Genomic DNA, 16,669 nt, shown 5'->3' on the forward strand with positions numbered 1-16,669 from the left:
GTCTTTCCTACCAGTCACCCTCCCTCTCTCTGTTCCTCCAAGCCGTTAGCTCTCTCCAGCTCCGGGCCTTTGCTCAGGCTGATCTCTGTGACTAGAAAGCTCTTCTTTGTCCAGCCATGTTTTCCAACTTTGCACGTGAGAATCCCCTGGTCTAGTTCCTAAAGCTCACCAACACCGTTGATCCCTTCCCTGGACCAATTAATTGAAGCAGGTTCTCTGGCAGGGCTGGCACTGGGGCGGGGCTTTTAAAAACATCTTCCCAGGTGATTTTGAGGCGAGGAGGGTTGAGAAGCGCTGAGCCAGCCAATTCTACCTGTTTGCAGTCTGAGCCCAGAGGCCACTTTCTGACTGCTGGGCAGGGTCAGGTCACTTTGTATTGTCTTTGGGTCTGTTCAGCCTCCTCTCCTCATCTCTTTGTGATCACAGGCTCACTCAGGTGGTTTCCATGTGCCTCCGACATTTGCCTCTGAAAGGGCTGAGACCTATCCTCAGTGCCCGGACACATCGTGCAGTAGATGCTCATTGTGATTTTGTTGAATGAAGGAGTAAAGTTTGAGAGATGGCATTGAACGAGTGGCATTGAACCGCCTTGGAACGGAATCTAAAAAGCCCTTTTACATGCTGAATTCACTCAGGCGCTGTTTGGCTGTTCAGAGGTGGGGCATGGGTGGGGTGGTGAGATGTGCAAACACCACCTGGCTTCCCAAGGTCACCTTCCCACCTCTCTCACCTCATCTCCCTCTGTTCAGTGCATCACCTTGCCTCCCCACCCCTCTGGCCTGCTCCTGTCACCATTCACACCTCAGGCCACTCTCCTCCCTAGAGTTCCTTCTCCAGTTCTCTCTGCCGGGGCATGGGGCTGGCGGCCACCCCCCCAGGGCCCAATAAAGTACCTTCCATGTAGTAGGTGTTCAATACATTTTTGCTGAATACATAAGTAGGAGTTGGATCTGAATCTTAGGGGGAAATGGGTGGGGTGTGTGCAATTTGATAAAACATATTCAATATAACAATGTAATTTTATAGTCCGAAAGCAAAGGAGGAAAACGTAAGCAGCACAGTGGAAAAATTAAAATCATGGGAGTTGGGCTGCATAGGTTCAAATCCCAGCTCTACCACTTACATGCTGTGTTACTACAGGCAAGTTACTTAATCTCTCTGTGCCTCATGTTTCTCACCATAAAACTGAGGTACCTGCCTTATAGAGTTGCTATTACTATATAATATTAACAGATATTAAACCTAATATTTAATAATATATGTGAATTATATGTAACACATTACAATTATTATGTTATCATTGTTGGATGCATTAATATGTATAATGCTCTTGGAACAGTGCCTGGCATAGATGAGTGCTCAATAAATATTATCAATATGTTTGATTATTTGTAGTATAAACTGAGGGCCAGTGACATCTGAGTCGCCAGGGACGACTCCTAGGACCAGATCCTGATCCTTCTCTGTGAAGAATTTTAGGTTTATCAAAAAGGCTCTGGATGAAAAAAGGGCTTCATCACAGCCCATCTCTGAGGACCTGGACTCCCTCCCATCCTCGCTGCTCCTCTGACCTCCTGGCCAGCTCTGAGGACCGAGGGTGTGCGAGGGCCTGATGGAGAGGCCACCTGTCCTCGGGGATAATGAGAAAAGTCAGGATGAAGGAGGGACAAAGCTCAGTGCATTCAATAGAAAGCACTGGCCCTTATTTTGAGATTATGTCCTTTCTACCTTTTTTTTGGTGCAAAAATGTCCTTTCTATTATAAAATTATGATGATGGGAGCCGAGAGGGTTTTTTTTTTCTTTTCTTTTCTTTATGAACATTTTCAATCTCGGTGAGATGAAGGGTTGACAACCTTATAATGATCCCCCCATTTTCTTTTGGCAGGGGGAGGCATCTACTAGTCTGTAACATTGAAGTAAATCAATGATAGCATAGTTCACTTATTCAACTTAGCCCATTTCTCCACACAACAGTCAGAGTGATCTTAGAAACATAGGAATCAGATCATTTGCAATTTGAAAAAGCATATTTTTCATTACTTTGCCTAAATCTCCCATCTCCTTTAAACTAAAATCCAACTTGTGACCCTGGTCTATAAGACTCTACGTAACCTTGGTCCTTGCCTGGCTCCCATCCTCCCCTGACTCTGACTACACTGGCCTCTGTTGCTCTTTAAACACACCAAGTGCATTTCCACCTCAGGACCTTTGCACTTTCTGTCCCTTCTGCCTGAAATGCCTTTCCCACAAAAGCCGCATGACTTCTCCTTTTACTTCATTCAGGTCTCAGCTTAAACGTCTCCTCAGAGAGATGTCTGCTGACCCGTCTGTAGAAAACAGCCTCTGCCCCATCTTCCTGTTTGATTTGGATCACATTACCCTGTTTATTTCCTCTTAGCACTTACAGTTATCTGAAATCACCCAGTGTATTTGTTTACTTGCTCACTAATATCTGTCTCCCATGAAAATGTCAGCTCCCTGTCTTGTCCGCCACCTTTCATTGGACTTCTGAACACCCAGAGCTCGCAGCACTGGGTAGGTATACAACAGGGGCTCGAGACATTGTTTATTGATTGAGTTGGGCCAGGAGACACGATTGGAAAGTCCCAAGTTGGTTTGACCAAGGGTCCCTCCTCTAAAATGACTCCAGGATGGAGGCAGAAAGGAGCAGTGGGGTGCGTCCAACCCAAATGCATCTCCTCGTGCTTGTCAGGCGTAGACGTCCTGGGCAGGCAGCAGGACACCACTGGGAGTACGACAGTGTCCAGTGAAGCGGGACGGAGGACTTGGTGGGCTGGTATTAAGTCCCTTTGCCCTCAGATCCATTTCCTGCCTTAACTCTGTGCCACAGTGGGGCTGACACCTGCTGGTGGTGTTTCTAGACTCCCGGGCAGCTGGGTTTGGCCAGTGGGAGGCCCCTTCAGAGGACTGGAGGGCAGGAGGAAGGGAGAGGCCACTGTTTCACTCCTTCGCTCTCCCATGGGTGGCTGCTCTGGTGAGCAGTTATGTCAGCTCTGTGGCTACAGTTCCTTGGAGAGCCCCTGGCCATGGTTCTAGTTTCTTCTGAGAACCCCCAGCGCCAGGGCTCCGCTGAGAGCACCCACCTTCTCTGTCCCTCCCTATTAGGATGGAGACATCTTCCTGCTCTTGCTACTCCCTGGTGTCTCCTTACTGTCCTCTGTGGGTTCTCAGCTTACTTCCTCCTCATCAGGGCCTCCAATTGCTGGCATTGTCCCCTCTGCTGTGAACCTTTCAAGTAGCGTCCGATATCCTGGCTGGACCCTGACGGACTTGCCCGGGTGCTGTGGGAGGCCGGGGAGGGGTACCTGCCACCCCTGACGGGAACCGGAGAGGATTCGCAGAGGAGCTTGTACCTAAGTGGAGGCCTGCGGAACCTTTGCCGTCAAGGTTTCCTGTTTAGAACTTCCCTGAGCTCAGCCCCATCGCATTCCTTAGCAATCCTCCCTCAGCATTCCTAACCTTGGCATGGTAGCCATTGCTTTGTTTGACGGGGCGGGGCGTCCTGTGCAGGGTGGGATGTTTAGCAGGGTCCCGGATCTCCACCCACTAGAAATGCCAGCATCACCCCCCTACCCTGAGCTGTGACAGCCTTATATCTGTCCATAACTGTCAAATGTCCCCTGAGGGCCAAATTGCCCCAGTTGAGAGTCATGCAGTGATATGCATCTAGCCCAGTGATTCCCATTCTGGCTATACCCAATGATCACCCCGAGGGGCAATTTTTAAGCAGATGATGGGCAAGTCCCATGCTGGAATGACTGAACCAGAATCTCTGGGGAGGAGCCCTGGACATTGTGTGTTTTAAAAGTTCCCCCAGGTGATTCTTACGCACGGTCAAGGTTGAGAGCCACTGGGCTAGCCCAACAAGATGCCCCGTCTACCTCAACTATTTCCTGATCCACAGAGAAGGAAACCGCGGCTCAGACAGCCCAATGGTTGCAATTAAAGCCTCCCACCAAGTGACTGGAGCAGCACAAGCCAGGTATTGCTGCAATGCCTTTGTTAAACCAAATAACCCATCCGAAGGAAAAATTCATGCCCTCCAAACAGACAGATGTGTAAACTCAAACAAAACAGCAACTACCACTTTGCAAGTGGTGCCAGCCCCTTCTTAATACAGATGACAGGGACCCCAAGGGAGGCTTTCTCTCCCCGGGCGACGTCTCCATTTCCTCTAACCCATTTCATGCTCGGGAATAGCATCTGTGTCCTGCTTTCTCTCCTGGGACAACCGCAGAGTGCCAATGGTCTGGAGGTGTTGCCAGCCCACACATCTGCCATGGTGACAGTGTGAGGATGGTCATAATTCCCTCCCTCCTCAGGTCCTGTCATCAGCCAGACTCCTCTGGGCGGGGACTTCTGCTCTGCCCTTCCTCCCTGTGGGCTCAAGGCAGGGCTTCTTAGTGGAGCTGGAAGTTTCCTAGCTTAAGTCAAATGTGACTTTTTCTTTGCCATGGGCGTTTTTATTTTCTCAAGGCACAGGAGTTCTGTCCCATTAACCTAAATCAGTGAATAAGGTTATTTTTGTGTCTTTATAAATGGTTCCTCATGACTCACTCCTTCTGAAAATCTTCCTGGGTCATTTTAGGTCAAGAGCCAGAACACTGTGGCCCCTCGGCCCGGCCAAGTCTTTCTGTAAATAAAGTTTTATTGGCACATAGCCATGCCCATTTGTTTACATACCGAGTGTGACTGCTGGAGGGAGCTTTGTCAGTTATCAATGAGATCGCCCCACACCCAGCTCAAACCCTCAGGATCCTACCTTCTTCCCACGGCTTCCAAGGCCCTGCCTGGTTGACTCACTGTGTATCCCTGCCTTACCTCCTACTACGCCCCACCTTGCTCACTAGTGCCAGATGTACAGGTGATCGGGCTATCACTCAAACCCACAAGCTCACGCCTGCCCCAGGGCCCTTGCACTTGCTGTCATCCCTACCTAGAATGCTCTTCCGTCTCCACGTGAGTTGCAACCTCATTTCATTCAGGTTTCTACTCAAATGTTGCCTGCCTCCCTAGAGAGACATTTCCGGATCACCTCCTAAAATATTTACATTATTTAGTTGTTTATTGCCTGTCTCCCCCAATTAGACTGTAAGCTCCATGAGGGCAGGGATTGTGTCTGTCTAGAAAGATCATCACCAAAGCCTCAGGAGGGAGAAAAAGGCCTTAGGTGCTCAAGAAATACTGGTGGGAATGAATGAGTGAATGAATGAACGAATGAATACTTATCTTGCAAGTGTTTCCAGGAAGATGTAGATAATTCACATAAAATAGCACCCTACTTAGCACATAGTAGGTGTTCACTGGAAAGTAACTCTTCTTAGTGACAGTGGTTAGACAGCAAGCCTGTCTGTGCAGCCCCGTTGCTGCGACTCCTTGGGTGGCTCTCTCCCCGTTCCTTCCTTAGCTATAGCGTGAGAAGGCTGGAAGATATTTTTGGTCCTCCTCTGCTTTGCTCTCTCTCCAGGTCTCTGCTTCCTGGAGGCCCTGCATGGAGGGCTCCCATCCCTTCTCCTCTCCGTCCCCCCTCCTCTCCTTGTCAGGTGTTTTGCTCATCTTGGGTCCTAATTGAGATGGCAAATTCCAGGGACAGGGCCTGCAGCCAACTCTGCCAGCCTCCCCTGCCAGGAGCAGGAGGAAGAAAACAAAACCCCATCAACATGGCAAGCGAACCCCTGTCTATCCAGTAGGAAAGAAGCCTCCTGTCTGGCCTGCTTGGTCTACCCCAGGGCGGGCGGTGGGAGCCCAGGCTGGCTGAAGGCACCAATCCCAGCCTCCTCTCCGCTCCCAGCCAAGAATCACCTGATGTCCTTTTGCCCGCCCCCCCCCCCCATCATCGTTGTGCCAAACGGAAGGGGGCAGTTTTCTACTAAATGGAGACCAGGTGGTTCCTAAGGCAATTAGAACCCCCTGAGCTGGCGGTAGACATCGTGTGTGTGGGCGGGCCTGCTTCCCTGTCTCCCTTCCCTGGCTTTATTTGTTTGCTTTGGATTAGAAAGGCTTGTGCAACACAGAGTCCTTGTTTCCATCCTGTTCCCGCTCCTCCTAGGCTGGGAAAGACCTGACATTTGCAGCTGCCATCCCTTGTGAACCTGAGGCAGCGCCTCCACCCCAGCAGCTCATCCATAAAACGGGGGGCTGATTCCCGCCTTGTGCGACTCTTGTGAATACCTTTCGTAAAAGTTACTTCTTACACACGTGCATTTGAGTCGCTTAAGCAGCATAAACCTGGGGGTGGGATATTCTCGGCGAGAGAACCGTCAATGCAGAGACAAATGAGCATCTGAAATAGTGACACGCTCTCGGTTGGGGGGACGTGTGCCAAATCCATGCATTTTACAGGGAGAGATGTGCATCTGGGAAGAAACGAAGCAAAGCATTCAAGAGGAGAGAAACTTTCTTAAGAATCCAGGACGACTTGCTTTGATGGCTCACTTAGTAGGGGTGTCGGCCTGGGAGCAGGACCCACAGAGAATTTGACACCCACTTCCTGCCTTCACAGTCTACTTGGGGGAATCATGGCTAACCAGACACAGAAAGGTTAGAGTAAACTAGCTCCCCAAGTGTGAGAAGCACTCGAATGTGCCTTCCAGTCCCAGCGCTGTCACGTGGCAGCTGTGCCACCTCAAACAAGTTACTTAACCTCTCTGAGCCTTCTTTTCTCATCTATAAACTGGGGATGGTAGGGCTGTTGTGAAGGTTCCCCCACATGTAGCACTCGGAGAAGCGTAGTACAGTGCTTGGCACTTCGTGGGCACTCGTTAAGCTCTGATCTTATCATTTTCCACAATAACAATAACACCACCCATCTCATTCACCAGCATTTGAGTGTTATTTCCAGATTGCAGAGCACTTTTCAAGTACACGCTCCCATTTAGAACACAAACAAGCTCATGTTACATTTCCTGGAACCCTCCAGCCTGAACTAAGTGGGAGCTTGGTGTCACCTGCTTGAAGTGGCCTTGAACCAGGCCCGAGGATGGGTAGGATTTGGACGTGCAGGAAGCAGAGAGCAGGTGAGGGGAACTGCGTGAGCAAGGGCATCGTGGTGGGAAAGTCACAAAGCATGCAGGGGACAGTGGGAGACAGGTCCAGTGGAGTGGAGGTTTGTTGCCAGGGGAAACTGAAAATAAAGGTGGCCCTAATTCTGTGAGCTGGATTGTCTCCTTCTATGGTGTCCTTCCTCGACAACCCTCAGCTGTGAGTATCTTCTTATTTGAAGTTCCTGGTAGCTAGCTTAGTGCCCAGCATACTTCTCTCTTTCTTTCCTTCTTTCCCTTCCTTTCTTCCTTCCTTCCTTCCTTCCTTCCTTCCTTCCTTCCTTCCTTCCTTCCTTCCTTCCTTCCTTCCTTCCTTCCATGTGTCTATCCTTTTATCCATCAATCTTCTTTTATTCTTTTTATTAATCATGGATCCAAATACTTATCCATCTCTTCATCAACCCATCCATTCTCCCATCCTCCTTCCTTCCTCTCTCCCTCTCTTCCTTTCTTACTTCTTTCCTTTCTTCCTCTTGCATCCATAAATCCTCTACCAGCCTTTTGTAATCTCCCCTTCTTTCCTTCCCTGTATCCCTTACCCCTCCCATTTACTCATCCATCCATCTACCTATCATTCATCTGTCCATCCATCTATCCGTCCATCGAATCAAGTCCTTTCAGTCAGCCATTCATTCATTTATTCCTTCAACAAACATTCAGTTATCTACATGCCAGGCTCTGGGCTAGGTGCAGAGGAAGAATTCAAAGATGAGTTCAATAAAGGCACATAGTAGGTGCTCAATAAATGTTTACGCATTTCCCATGAGATTTCATGTGGGAGTTCCAAAGCCCTCATTATACATTACTGACCACACACAGGTTTCCTGAGGCAGTCCAGTGGTGAACAGCATGATTCCCCTGTAAGATGCTTGGATGGAGGGGCGGGCAGATAGCAGAAAAAGATAGTGAGAAAGAGAACACAGAAATCCATGCTAGATACCGCTCCATTTACCCTGCTGCCTCATCACTTGCCTTCTGTCTCACAAATCCTGGGGCACCAACAAGCTACCAACTCTCATTTCCTCCTTACTATCATGATGAAGCCTTAACTAGTCACTGATCCAAAGGGCACCCTCTTCTCCCCAAACAAGAGCTGCTTAATGGCAACGTACAGGGCTCCTGATTTCCGTGGCCACAGGACGATCTGGTTCAATGGGCAGGAAAACACCACCTCCGCGCTCTTGTTTCATTCTTTGGGAAAGCAAGATGGAAGCCTACAGGAAGATGGGGGCCTGCCTAACTCAAAACTGAAACCCGGGTTAATCCTTGGTTGACTACTCAGATCTCACCAACCCATCAGAAAAGCCATTGCTGCTTCTCCACATCAAGTAGTGATCTGGGCTCGCCCATCCCAAGACCCAGAGGTACCAACTGACCAAAAGTCCGGGCTGGGACATCCCCAGAATGCTATGGCCTGTGGGGTGGGAGGTGAACCCTGGAGCCCCAGGTGAGTGTGTTTACTGATGTGTGTGTAGGACATTACCAGATGCTGAATCTCATGGTGAGGAAATTTCTCCCTTTTCCATTTTCTTTCAAGGCGAACTCTCCTTGGTCTTTAACACCACCCCGCTAATGTCCCATTTAACAAGAGAGAGCAGGCACAGGCATGAATCCTTCAGAAGCGAGCAGGAACTAGCTAGAATCTAATAATAATGTTTCCTTTTTGTGGTGTTTATTTTTCTGGTTACCGTATGGTATGTAGGCAATTTCCCACTTAAGGTCAGGGGGAAAGGTTTTCTCCTAAAATAGATTTAAGTAAAAAGAGAATCGATTTAAAGAAACACATCAGATAAGTTATGTTAGGAGTACTTACTCATGTTGGGCAAGCATCATGCTTGGGTCATTTGAAAATGCCTCAAGTTTGAGAGGCTCTCATTGTCTCCAGTCTCCTAAATGTAAACACGTACATAGCACTTGCTGTGTGCTGGGCATTTCTAAGATTTTAGATACCTAAAACTCAGGACTTCCCAACAACTCTATGGACCAAGTAAAATTCTTAGCCCATTTAGCAGATGAGGAAACTGAGGCTCTGAGAGGTTTAGTAAATTGCCCCAAATCTCCCAGCTAGCAATTGGCCAAGGCAGGACTTGAACCCAAGGAATTTGGCTCTGAGGAGCTTCCTGGAATCACTGGACTGTAATCCCAGAGGTAGAAAACGTGACACCCAGCGGTAACGTATGTTCTACAAACTCCCTGCCCCATGAGCACACTTTAATTGGTTTGACAGAGTCTTAGCAATTCAGGAAGTAAAACTGCCCATGAGGTTGTTAAAACCTGGCCTGAGCTGGGTCCAGCAAGAACCCCATTTCCTCCCCTCGTGGTATTTTGGCATCTGCTGATCTGCTCTCCGGGCCCTTCCATTCTGCCTTGGCTCTTCCCTTCGGCAAACTCTCTCCAGGACGCTGTAACCCTGTGAACCCTGCTCCCCAGCTGACCTGCCTTTTGCCCAGGTCTCCCAGGAGTGGGGTGCCCTGGATGGAGGTCCAGGCGTGTGACGCCCTCTGCCCGCCTGTACTTCAGCCCTGCCTCTTTGTCTGTCTACCCTTGGGACAAATGTCTCATTCCCCAGGGTGTCAAGGGGAAAATTAATCACCCGGGGGAGATCAGTCAGCCTGCTGACTTGGCAGGGGAAAGACAAAGAGAAATAGGGTGTCTCGCGGATTGGTTGGGTCCCCCATTAAGGGGTGGAAAAATGCTTGCTTTGCGATTACAAATGGGCAACATTGCTGTTGGTGAGTCCGCCCCCGTCACCTCGGGAAATCGCTGCTAATGCGGTTCTGAGAAGGTGGCTGTCTCCTCTCCCGGGTACTGTCCTCCTGCGGGTCAAACTCCAGCCCCTCTGCCCGCCCTCTGGGCCTGGCCCTGTCACTCAGAAGTCAGGCTCCAGTCACTTGGGTCTCACATCACTGAACCGTCGTGTGGGAGGAGCCATGGCACAGGGGTTACAAGCAGTAGACTCGAATTGGGTTAAGAGGAGCACATGTGACCTCAGGCAGGTTGCTTAATTTTTCTGCGACTCAGTGTCTCCTTTTATGTAATAGGGCTAATAATAGTCCCTACTCGTGCCAGTCCTGGGCTTCTCGCCCTCCTCTCCCCTCCCCGCACCCTTCCTTTCTGTGTCACTCCCACAGGCTGCCTAGCCCAGGCTGCCAGGTGTCAGCTGGGTTCAGCCAATGAGAGGTGGGGAGGAAGGGAGACGCCACCAGGGTATTTCTCCCTCTCTCTCTGCCTTGGAGAGCTTCTCTGGGAGCTGCTGCCTCTCCTCTCGGAGGGCCCCCAGTTGTGGGTCCAGCTTTCGAAACCACAGAACACCCTGAGTTAAGTACAGTCACCCCAATTTACAGATTGACAAACCGAGGCTCACCACAGCTAAGAATTTTGCAAGGTTGGACGTGTAGCCACCATTGTGTGCCTGTAGGTGAATGCCATAGACTTGGCCTGTCCTTTCTCCTTACCTTTCTCTCTGTCTCTCTGTCTCTTTCTTTCTCAGGCATGGAAGTCAAATGCAAACTTTATCAGTGCTTTCAAGGCACTCATGTTCTGTGTTCTCTTTCCTTCGCTCCTCAGTCCAGTTCTTGAAAACCATATTTAAGCATACAAAGAATCGACCTAGCTAAAAATGGCTGCAAGCCGCTCTGTCCAGTACCATAGCCACCAGCCCCATGTGATTATCTAATTTTAAATTCATTAGAATGAAATGAAATTCAAAATGCAGTTCCTTAGTTGCACAAGCACCGTTTCGAGTGCTCTGTAGCCACCCGTGGCCCGTGGCTGCCCTACTGGACGGGGAGGACCTAGAGCATTTCCATCATCACAGACCATCCGTTCCTATCGCTGGTCTGGGGCAAGTTTCCTCAGCTTCGGCACCACTGACATTTCAGCTTGGATAATTCTTTGTCATGAGAGCAGCACTCCTGGCTGCTACCCACTGGAGCCCAGTGGTACCCTTCCCCAGTCCTGACAATGCAGAAATGTCTCCTGACATTGCCAAATGTCCCCTGGGGGCACAAAATCGCCCCTGGTTGGGAACTACTGGTCTAGATGATTAAAAAATAAAAAAAGAATTTTTTGGGGGGTCGGGGGGCGCAGAACTAACAGAAATGTGCATATTAGAAATTAGAAATTAGAAATGTTCAAGAAGCCCTGAGGTTTTGACACAGCGTTCTTCTGCTATGAGATGGTGGTGACCACGTGGATCTGGGAGTTAGCTAGACCTTCAGTCAAAGCTCCACTCTGCCACTTTCTTGCTGGGTTACTTTAGGCAAGTGTGTTGAACTCTCTGAGCCTCAGCATTCTCCGCTGTAAAACGAGGCTAAACTGTAATGGCCTTTGCTTCACAAGGCTGCGGTGAAATGGAAATCAGATAATGCACTCAACGTGCTTGGGATACAGTAGGCACCCAGGGTCTGTGGCTTCCCTCTTTTTTTAGGCTGAGGGCTTGTGTAGACAGGAAGTCCAGTTGTCGCTACTCCCCAGAAGCCAGGGATGGGAGAGATTGCCTACTGTGTGCCCCCCCTGAGCCTGGAACCAGACATACTCTATCCTTGAGCTCCAGGGGGGTGCTCTGGGGACCCCGCCCCCAGGTTGGGTCCAGCTCTAGTGGGGAGGGGTGTTGGGGCACTGCTGTAGGGATGAAAGTGGAAGGCGGGGGGCCCATCCATCCAGAAACATCCATCAATGCAGAGGAAGGGGCCAGGCAGCTCAATACAGCAGAGGTTTGTGAACCAGGAGTGAGGAAAATTGATGCCTGCAGGAGACAAAGGAGAGCAGGAAAGTGGCCCCCCAGGCCCGCTCCTTCCACAGGTGATAAGATTGATGGGCAGACGAAGGAGGCAGGCTGAGTGATAGATAATTTCAAATCTGCGGTAAACACGCTGTGGGGACTCGTAGCCTTTCTAACAAGTGTGACACCAGTGTGGAGGGGAGATGAGGTGACTGATTAGGAAACAAGACAGCCAGAGACCCTTCTGCGAGGCAGCGGGTGCTGCCTCGAGAGGGAGGCACGTGGGAATGAAGCCTGAGACGGACAGAGATGTACATGGTGCCTTGGGGCTCAGGCATCTCAGCCTTTGTGTGCTCTTCCCATTCATTCACCAGACAAATATTTACTGAGCACTTACTATGTGCCACGCACTGGGCTAGGTTCTGTGGACGCAGCCTGGAATGAGACAGATACAGTTCCTGTCCCCATGGGGCCTCTTTTCTTGTGGGAAAGACACTCAGTAAACAATTAAATGAATGAACAAGTCAGTTCTTACATTATTATAGTCTCTCGGAAGAATATAAAGCAGGGGTTGGAAAAGAGTGACAGAGGGGCTACTAACTCCGCCAGGAGAAGGAACCAGTCATTCAGAGAGCAGGAACTTGAGGAGGAGCGTTTTGGGGGCCCCAGGTGTATATGCTCTTCCTTTCTCCTTCTCTCCCTCCCTCCCTCCTTTTCTCCCTCTCTTCCCCTCCCCCTCTTTTTCTCTGTCTCACCCCCGCCCCAAATCCTTATTGAGCATGCTTTTTGCAGTAGGCACGTTAACATAAACTTTCAGAAAAACTCTATAGATTTATTTTATCCTCTCCATTTTACAGATAGCAAAACTGACCTTTAGAAGAGTTAAACGTTGTTTGCTCAAGGATGCTCAAAGAGGTGCTGTGGGGTAAGCCAGGGAGTCTGAAACCAGAGCTTGGGGGGTGGGGGGAGAGAAATCAGCTCCCCCAAACTGGGGTGTGGGGTTATCTAAAGCGCTTCAGCCCTACTGATGGTCACTGCTCCTGGGGAGAAAGAGGAGGAACTGAACTTCCACGGGCAGGTGTCATGTGGCAGACAAGGCACCAGGCAGTCCATCCATTACAGGGTTGGCAATAGGACAGCAGGGACCCAGTGGGTCCAATCAGTCCTATTTCATAGATGGAGAATTTGAGGCTCTGAGAAGTTAAGTCCCTTGCCCGGGTCACACAGCAGGGGTTTTGGAAGAGGCTAGGTTTGAAGTGGCAGAGCTAAGATTTGAACCCAGATTTCTGACTTGACCCAATTCCCTTTCCATTGTGTCACAGATCCTAGCATGGGGGCAACTTTCCTAAATTGACCAATGAATATTTATGGAACACGGAGAAGCAAAGCCCCTTGTCATCCAGAGAGAAAAGCAAATCCTATCCTGGCTCTTACTAATAATTCTCCTGTACCTACCTGCTCAGATCCAGGAGCTTTCTCTCCATTTAGTCGCCATGATGACCCTGTCAGGCAGGTATTATCATGCCCGCTTTACAGATGGGGACAATGAGGCCCAGAGAGGTTATATAATTTGCCTAAATTCACACAGTGAGTCTGTGGCAGGGCTTCAGTTAGAGTCTGATGACTCCAAAGATCATGTCCTTTTCAGGACCACTGTATCAGTCAGCTCATGCTGTGTAACAAACTACCCCAAATCACAAATATTTCATTTCTCAGTGGGTTGGCTGGGATTTAGCTCATCCCTGGGCTTGCTCATGCTGCTGAGAATTGGTTGGTCCACTAGGTTGGGCTTGGCTGGGGCACATTAGCGAGGGCAGCCAATGGGCATGTCCTTATCATGAATGACAGATGTGCAAGAAAGTGGAAACATGCAAGGCCTCTTAAGACCTATGCTTAGTCCTGGACACCACCCCTTCTGCTACCTTCTGTTAGCCACGAGTCATGTGGCTGCTCCTTCTTGGTAAGAGAAACTGCAGTCAAATGACAAAGCATGGGGCTAGAGGGAAGGAGGAGGAACGAGCGGCCACAACCGGCCACTGGTCTGCAGTATGGATGGGAGAGAACACGGAGAGTGACGAGAGAAGATCAGAGGGGCTTCAAAAAAGTGAACCTCACCCTGTTTGATTTTAAAAGGTGCAGGAGTTGAGAGGAGGTGGTTCACAGGGATTTTTGGAAGAGGACAGTTTTAGGTCTTGAGGGGTGGAGAGGAGAAAGGAGAAAGGAAATGCGTTCAATTCAGGGGGAGGCAGGGCGGGGAAATGGGCTTGCAAGCTGTAGGAGGGCAGGGGTCATCTTACTCATCATGTAGCTTTTTTACGTAGTGCTTTGCCCCAGCACATAGTAGGCGCTTAACAAGGAGGAATGAGCACATGAGAAGAGTGAAGGGTGAGTGAGGGGATCAGGTTGGAGTGTGGGCTTCCTCCTCCCTGGGAAGTTTTGGGAATTTAGCTGACTCTCTGTGGGTTGGCTTAGATCAGTCTGGGTCAGAGGCAGGGGAAGGGACCACATGACCTGGCAATATGTGTGTGTGTGTGTTCTTATTGTCTATCTCCTCTCATTAGCTTGTGAGCTCCTAACGGGAAGGGATTTCTGACATTTCGATCATTGCCCTATTCCTCCTGGCTAGAACAGTGCCTGGTGTATAGTAGATGCTCAAGAAATATTTGCTGAATGAATGAGCAAGTGAGTGGATTAAATGCTCACACACACTACCAAGTAGGTACTAGCATTTCTGTCTCCATTTGGCGGATGAGGAAACTGAGGCGCAGAGAGGTCAGTACCTGAGCAAGGGCCATGGCTAGTCAACGGCAGTCAGTCTGACATCGAAGCCCAAGCTTTTCCCCTGACTCCAAATGGCCTCTACTTTGACAAGCAGCATGTCAACTGGGACAGCAGGCAAAAGGCAAGAGAAAAACATCCCTTCACAAGCCCATACCACGATTACTTTCTGAGAGTTTAGCTCGGGACTAGTCCATGTTCAGATTTCTCGTGCACACTTATTTTGTGGTTGTATCTTCTTCAGAGGCTGTCAGCCACTTTTCCCAGGACGGCAGTTAGGAGTTTGGGGCCCAGAGGTTGGGATGCCCATGGCTGGGGTCTCCCTCCTCACCCACCCGAGGAATACCTGAGTTATGTGTACCCAGATCCCTCTGCAGGAGAAATCCAGCAAGCAAGAGATCAAGTAAGTTCTTTATAATGAGCCCATGCCAGGGGGCGTGGTTATGTCACAAGACAGGGTGCCCGGGAGACCAGAGCTGCCCAGACCCTGGACATTTGAGCGATTGATTGTTGCTTGTCCGGAGTCCACGTGTGACCCACGTCAGCACGTATCATGAGGCACAACTTTTGCCCAAAGAGTGAGTGTCAGCAGGTGTCCGGTGAATAGAATCATCACATTTTATCCCTCATTTACTCATAATAATATTAACCACTTTGGGCCTCAGTGTTCTTCTCTCTACAATGGGAATAAGAGTACCCACGTCACAGGGTCATTGAGGGTATTGCATGGCTGATACTTTGAGGGCCCTTAGAACACGCCTGGCGTGTGCAAACACCAGACCATGTTAGTGCTTCTTCCTACCCCTCTGTCCTGGGCACTGAGCTGTGCATTTCTCGTTTAACTCATACAGCCATTTTAGGCACCGTGGGTTGTCCTTTTGCAGACAACCTTCAGCAATAGTAATATTATTCATAATAATGTTAACACACACTACTGAGTACTCACCCTCTGCCCGGTGTGTGGGGCTAAGTTCCGTACACAGATTAACTCATTGACTCCTTCCAACGAGGTGGGTACTACTATTCCCATTGTACAAATGGGGAAACTGAGGCACAGAGCATGTAGATTGCTTGTTTAAGACTGGGCTCAGAGTGTGTGCCTGGCTTTCCCTCTATGCTGTTGTACTCCTTGTAGGGACACAGAGAGGACATACTTGGCCCTATGTTTGCTGCTGGGGCTCTGGAAGAGCAGGCCCAGGGCAGGGAGAGAGCCCACCCTACCCTGGCTCAGTCTCCCTCCCCAGGCCCCAGCCCTCTGCCCTTCTGGTGTCCTTGACCCTGTGCTGCCAGGGGTCACTCTCATCTGTATGGCTCCCGCAGAAAGCTAGCAAAGGCTTCCAATGCATCACCGGGTGGCAGTCACGCCAGAGCCAGCGTGTCATTTCCATCCATCTTTCTCCAACCGCTTCCTGTCAGGAAGCGAAAGAGGCCAGGCTGGGGGTGGGGGTGGGGAGAGGAAGAGGGGAAGATGGATGGGGTGGGGGCTGAGAGGCTGGATGGGAGGAGGAAACCGAGGAGGAGGAGGATGGCTGAGAGGAAGGAGAGAGAAGAGGAGAGAGAAGGAAGAGAGGGAAGAAAGGCCCCAGGGAGAGATTACTGAAGAAGGAGGTGAAAAAGAAATGAGCAAGGCAGAGAGAGGTGGGTGTGATAAAGAAGGAAGGGGTGAGTGAGAGAGAAGACGGGGTGCCCAAAAGAGCACTGGGAGAGGGAGGCAGGGAGGAGGACCGGTGAGGGAGAAAGCAGACCAGGAAGGATGCTAGGGAACATGGGAAGTGTCCAAGGAGAACCTTGGGAGTGAACTGTGAGGGAGGGGACGCCAGGCAGGGGGGAGGGGGGGAGGGGTGTTGGAGAGCCGCCAGCCCCTTTGTTTATTTGTTTTCTCAATCAGGGCTGGCCCCACCTCAACTCCTTGGCCTTGCACAAATGCTAAATCAAGCAGTGGTGGAAGGGAGGTGCTTGTGTGGGGTGAGGGGTGGGGGGCAGCAGGAGGCTCCCAGAAACATGCCTCCAGGACTGACCTGGGATTCATTCCTGACCCCAGAGAGAGGGGCTCCTGGTAAATGGACAAGGAGGGAAGTGGGAGACTCCTCAGCGCCCCCTGGTCTG

Source organism: Rhinolophus hipposideros (genome assembly GCF_964194185.1).
Source record: "Rhinolophus hipposideros genome assembly, chromosome: 24".
NCBI classification, from domain to species: Eukaryota; Metazoa; Chordata; class Mammalia; order Chiroptera; family Rhinolophidae; genus Rhinolophus; species Rhinolophus hipposideros.